This window comes from Grammomys surdaster, unplaced genomic scaffold (assembly GCF_004785775.1).
Source record: "Grammomys surdaster isolate TR1022 unplaced genomic scaffold, NIH_TR_1.0 126187, whole genome shotgun sequence".
NCBI lineage: Eukaryota > Metazoa > Chordata > Mammalia > Rodentia > Muridae > Grammomys > Grammomys surdaster.
In genome coordinates, this window is record NW_021620993.1 from 6,189,508 (window position 1) to 6,195,461 (window position 5,954).

General features: G+C 46.9%; 1 protein-coding gene across 3 annotated transcripts in view; it reads left to right on the forward strand.

Annotated features, from left to right (window-relative positions):
- Positions 1-2,131: 2,131 nt before the first annotated feature.
- Fam53a (family with sequence similarity 53 member A) overlaps positions 2,132-5,954 on the forward strand; it is a 32,042-nt gene continuing 28,219 nt past the window's right edge. Inside the window, exons 1-2 of one of the 3 annotated variants that reach the window (XM_028758261.1) lie at positions 2,132-2,208; positions 2,568-2,697. The gene's annotated coding sequence lies outside the window, so the exon portion shown is untranslated. Of the gene's footprint in view, positions 2,209-2,248; positions 2,268-2,567; positions 2,698-5,954 lie in introns of those variants that run through there. The other 2 variants (XM_028758258.1, XM_028758260.1) reach the window with 2 other exon arrangements.

Here is a 5,954-nt window from a genome sequence, read left to right on the forward strand (position 1 = left end):
CTTCCCCCAGATTGGTACATGTAACATTCTCAGAGGGAGATGGAGGCAAGCATTAAGGAGACAGGCTGGTAACATTGCTACTCTCTGTCATGGAGGGAAAACAGCCCCTTGGTAGAGTAGCAGCTTATCTGTGAACCGAGGATGATTTTAGTACCTTCCCTCGGCTGGTCACCTTTGGGACTTGATAAACAATGTGATGGTGGCACTTGTCCTCAGCATCGCCAGTGTGGCCTAAATGGGACCATCACACATTGGTTGAAACCCCACGGCTGGCCTGCAAGCCGTTCCCTGCAATCTGATCTGTAGGAGAGTTTGAAATACTTTTTGGTTTTATGTGAATTCATCAACTCAATGAACATTACCCTAAAAGGGCACACACTGAAAGCCTTTAGGAATTTAGGAATTACTCAAATACAGCTGAGCTGTGTGGTATATGTAACTTAATCAGCCACAGGGCTTGGGAAACACAAGGTGACCGTGGTGATTTGAGAAGGCCACCATAGGTCCAGAACTGCCCAGGGAGAGTGGGAATGAGGACTGTTCTGGGCAGAGTTCCTCTTAGGCACAGGTGCCTGCCAGATGTCTCAGTCCTTATCTGGCCCCTGCCTGCTGTGATCCAGGTCACAAGGCTCCTGTCCTCAAGAAACCTGGAGGAGGATATTAAAGGTCTGTATCAGGTCATGTAGCAGGTGAGGGCATTCATTTGAGTCGATCCTGGCCTCAGTTGGCTGTGCCTCTCAGCCTGTACAGGACTGGACTTATTGGCTATGGCAGCCTAGCCCAACTCCTGGTGTGCCTAGCATCAGTCCCAGGAATACCCAGTGGCTTTCTAATGCCTTCCTTTTTTTTTTTTTAAAGATTTATTTATTTTATACACGAGTACACTGTAGCTGTCTTTGGACACACCAGAAGAGGGCATTGGATCCCACTACAGATGGTTGTGAGCCACCATGTGGTTGCTGGGAATTGAACTCAGGACCGATGGAAGAGCAGTCAGTACTCTTAACCGCTGAGCCATCTCTCCAGCCCAATGCCTTCCTTTTTAGGTCTTATTCCAGATGCTTTCAGAACTACTACATTTTCTATGTCAAGTAACTGTACCTAACCTTGCAGCCTTTTTTACTTTTTGTTGTTTGGAAACAAGGTTGTCTATGGATTATAGGCATGTGGAATTACAGCGTATTCCTAGACAAGTCAACAGGCATTTTCATTTTGCTGCGCCTGGCCTCTAGCACCCTGGGAACTGCTCCACCCCAGTCACACCTGCCAGTAGAGTGAGCATCCTCCTATAGAACAGCTTTCCTTCTGAGCACCAGTGCCCAAGCGCACAAAAGTGCATTCCAATCACACTGTAGGTCCAAAAAATGAGACTCCCAAAGGGCAGGGACTTGCCCAAAGACACATTACCAGCAAGAGAGAAGAAGCTGGGCGTTGGTGGCCCCTGCCTTTAATTTCTGGGCTCGGAAGACAGAGGCAGAAGGATCTCTAGGAGTTCGAAGCCATCCTGGTCTACAGTCCGAACTTCATACTAAGACCTTGCTATAAAAAGAAAGAAAAAGAGAGATGAAGGTAGTCCTATTGGGCTTTGGAATCTGGAAGCTACTGGAGCACTGCCTGGCCAGTGCCGCCCCGCAGACACTCGTAGGTTAACGTCACACCCGGCGCGCAGGGCCAGCAGCGGCGCACAATATCCGTGGGAGGTAAGTGAGAGGAAAGGGGGAGGGCCGTTACGCGGCCACGCCCACAACAAGCTGGGTGGTGACGTCGCCCGCATAGCGGCGCGGCTGAGGGTTGATTGCTTGCGGCGGCTTCAGCGGGCCGGTACGCGAGCGGACGACTGACGGCTCGGGGCGGTGGTAGCGGCACTGCGGCCAATGAGGGTGTCCGGAGGGGGCGGGGCGTCGGCTGCAGTTTTGTTCCGCGGTGGCTGAGGCGCACGGTCCCCATGCGCGGAGCGCGGCCTGCGAGGCCGGCGCCTTGCCCCAGCTACGGAATCCGGCGCTTACCCGCCGCGCGGAGAGTGCTCTGTGCCATCGTTCGCCTGCTCATCGCTAAGAGCTCCAGCCACTGGGACGCCGTGTCCTTGCGCTGTGAGCCCGGGGTCTCCGCATGTCGGCCGGCGCCGCGCAGCCGCACGTCGAGAGCCGGGTGCATCGCCACAGCGCGCGGAACACCCTCTAGGGCCGGCCGGCGTCTCACCACCTTAAGGTCCCCGCGCGCCCCGGGCCCAGCACTGTCCTCGTGTCCCGTGTCCCCGACATTCAAAGGTCCTCAGGGACCCAGCATCTCAAAGAACCCTGGGCCCTGCTCCCTAGAGTCCCCTGGGCCCCAGCTCCCCGAACTCGTGGCGAGTCCTGGGACTCCTCCAATTAGGCCAGGCCCCAAGCACTCCTGTTGTGCGCGCTCCTGCACGCCAGGCGGTAAGGCCTGCCCGCTGCGCCTGGGGCGCGCTGCCACTTGTTGAATCACTTTTCATGTCGACTTTGAGACCTGTTGTCGCCATGCTTAGCCCGTGGGCCTGTGAGCCCGCTGTTGTTGAGACTCAGTGATTGTTATTTTGTACTCAGGAAACAGGAAGTTTGACGAGATACGATGGTCCTTTAAGGGAATCCCAAGAGCAGATCCTCCCCAACGACCTGTGGAAGGTGACTTGGAAGTGTATTCCGAAGCCACTTTTCTGCGTAGACTGAAGGGTGTGTAAGTCCCTTTAAGACTTGCTGTGTGGAGGATGGGATGTGCGATGTTCACAGTGTATTTTACGGCTCCGAATGACTATATTGCCTTTGTACGTTGGAGTTTACTTTCCCCTAGTCTTAAGTACAGATTTACGACTTATCACTCCAAATTAAAGTCACGGTTTAATTTTTTGCTCTTCAAAGTGTTTAGTCATTAGATATATCTTTAAGTGTGAATCTAAGCTTCTGAGTAACTTTCTTTCTGGTGTTGGGACTCTAACCCTGGGCCTGGCATACCTGCACCTCCTCCAGCCCCACTACTTAAGTTTATAATAATTTCTCAACTGTGAATTTTGAAGATTGATTAGTTTGACTTCAAGAGTGTACTTTAGTTTTTACATTAAGAGATTTGACTTGTGCTTACTGATGCTGCTTCTTCAAATACATACTTGGTCATCTTAGGAAAGTGAGTCTTGGAAGGGAAGTTCAACGTCTCACTCAGAAGGTAGGACTGAGGATAGTTTTTCCAAATTTTGAGTATTACCCTAAGATGGAAATTGAAATTGATGAGGAAGAGTAGATCTTTATACCGGTTTGGTTAGTGCAGGACTGTGTGTGGTAGTTCTTTCAGATGACTCCTTCTGGCACCTTGTTCTGTGTATTATTTCTCTGTGTATTGGGCGTAGCAAGCCCCGTCCCTTCACATGGCTTGTAAATGATTCTGCTAGCTGTCCCTGGAGCTTAGATCTTGGTTCTGGAACTTTTTCCTCAGGTATTTGAGCTTGTGGCTTGGACTGGAGCCATACCAACTTACATGGCCTTTCAGTTTTTCTTTGCTTATGTTGGATTTGACAACCATAGGAGAGAGTTTTAGTTGCTACTCTGAGACACAAGATACTGAACAATCTTTTTTTTTTTAAAGTAAAACATTTTTTTCCATGGGTATGGATGAGTGTTTTGCCTGATTGTGTCTTCATCACATGCATGCGTGGTGTCCTTGGAGGAGAGAAGAGGGTGTCGGTCCCACAGAACTGGAGTTATAGATGGTTGCAAGACATGTGGTTGCCAGGGATCTAATGCAGGTCTTCTGCAAGAGTAGCCAGTGTTCTTAACCACTGAACGATTCTGTCCCTGTAGCCCGAACAATCCTTTCTATTCCTTTTCTTTTTTCTTTCTTTCTTTTACCTTCTTTGTTTTTTGGTTATTCAAGGCATGGTTTCTCTGAGAACCATCTGCCTCTGCCTTTGGGGTGCTGGTACTAAAGCTGTGGACCATCACTGCCCAGCTTCCTTTTTTTATTTTTTCTTTAAAGTAGTTGTACTTCCAACTTCTAATTACAGAGATTTTGTTGTGCACATGTACACACCACACACACACACACACTCTCTCTCTCACACACTTGGGGTTCAGGAATATCAAGAACTCCAGTCTGAGGATGAACATGATTTTATTGGTATAGAGTGAAGAAAATCCTTAGGTATTTTCCACTGGTGCTTTGGAAACACTGAAAAAAAATTTAAGGAAACCTTTACTTCCTAGGTGGTGATGGCAAACACTTTTAGTGCCAGCACTTGGGAGGCAGAGGCAGTCAGATCTCTGAGCTCAAGGCCAGCCTGGTCTACAGAGTGAGTTCCAGGACATCCAGGGCTACACAAAGAAACCCTGTCTCAAAAACCAAACCAAAACAAAAAACTTTACTGTTTTTGAGACATGGTATCTCTATGTAGCACAGGCTGGCCTGAAAATTGTAAACCTCCTGCCTCTGCGTTTCAAATGCTGGAATTATAGGTGTATACTACAGTGCCTGGTAATGTTTTATTTTTGGGAGCAGTTTTAGGTTTACAGGAAGCTGAACTCTTCTCTCCCCCCACCCCCACTTAGTCTATGCTGTTATTAATATCTCTATTAGAGTGGCATATTTGTTACAGTTTGTACTGGACTTTTAAAATGTCTCTTTAAAAAAGATGTTATCTATTTTATTATTATGTTTTGAGTGTTTTACCTGCATGTATGTATGTGCCTGTGCCTGCGGAAGTCAGAAGGGGTTGTTGGGTTCTCTGGAATTGGAGTTGTGGATGGTTTGGAGCCAACATCTGGGTGCTGGAGATTGAACTCTGCTCCTCTGCAAGATCAACAGATACTCTTACTCATTGAGCCATGTCTCTGGCCCAGATACTATTCCAGAATTATTTCGTTAATTCTTTCAGATTTTCACTGTAGATGATCCTGTGGTTTTATTTCTTCTCAAGCTGTTGCCTTTTTATTTTTCTTTCTTTTTTATTAGAACTAACTAGAACTTGTAGTATGATTTTGAAAAACGATGGTGAGGGGACATTTTTGCTTTCAGGGCTTTGAGTTTTTGGCTGTTAGGAATGTTAGCTGTTGGGTTTTTTGTTGTTGTTGGTTGGTTGACTTTTTGTTAAGCAGAGTCTCATTTTTATCAAGTTCTCATTATGTAATCCTGACTGGCCTAGAACTCACTGTGTAGATCAGGATGGCCTAGAACTTAGAGATCCATCTGTCTACCTTCTAAGTGCTAGGATTAAAGGCACCACCATGTTTGTCCATACCCCCCACAGAATTTTGCTTTGTAGCTCTAGCTGTCTTGGAACTCGTTCTGTAGACTAGCCTGGCATGGAACTCGCTTGCTTCTGCTCTTGAGTTCAGGGTTTAAAGGTGTGTGCCGCCACCACCACCACCACCACCACCATCACCTGGCTGTCTTTTTGTGTTTTTTAAATGGGGACTTGGTTGCATAGGCATGATTGAAGCAAGGACAACCATGTTAAATGGGATTGGATACAAAGACAGTGACTTCATGCTGACAGTCTCCATGGTAACCACCCAGATTCTTGAACATGCCTCTCTTGAGCACATGGACAGGACCAGTTCTCAAGGGGGGAATCTTGCTATCTACAATTTTACAAGACATTATCTAAAGAGAAATTAATATTAGAGTTTCTAATATTAAGTTATCTTATTTGGGGAAAAGATCTTAGCAGGTGAGGGAGATCACAGAGACTACTTCTAAGCCCTGTTCTAACATTATACTAATAACTTAGATAATGCTTTGGGAAACCTGAATGAAAACCAAACTATATATGTAAAGTGTATTATGCTAAGTAATTATAAAGAATACATATATATATTACTAATTATGGAAGCTGGGAAGTTCAAAACAAAGAAGTCAGTCAGCAGGGTAGACCACTTTCCCAAATGAAGCCTGGCTATTGCATCTTCTAGATGGAGAGAAGGATGCAGCATCTTCTAGATGGAGAG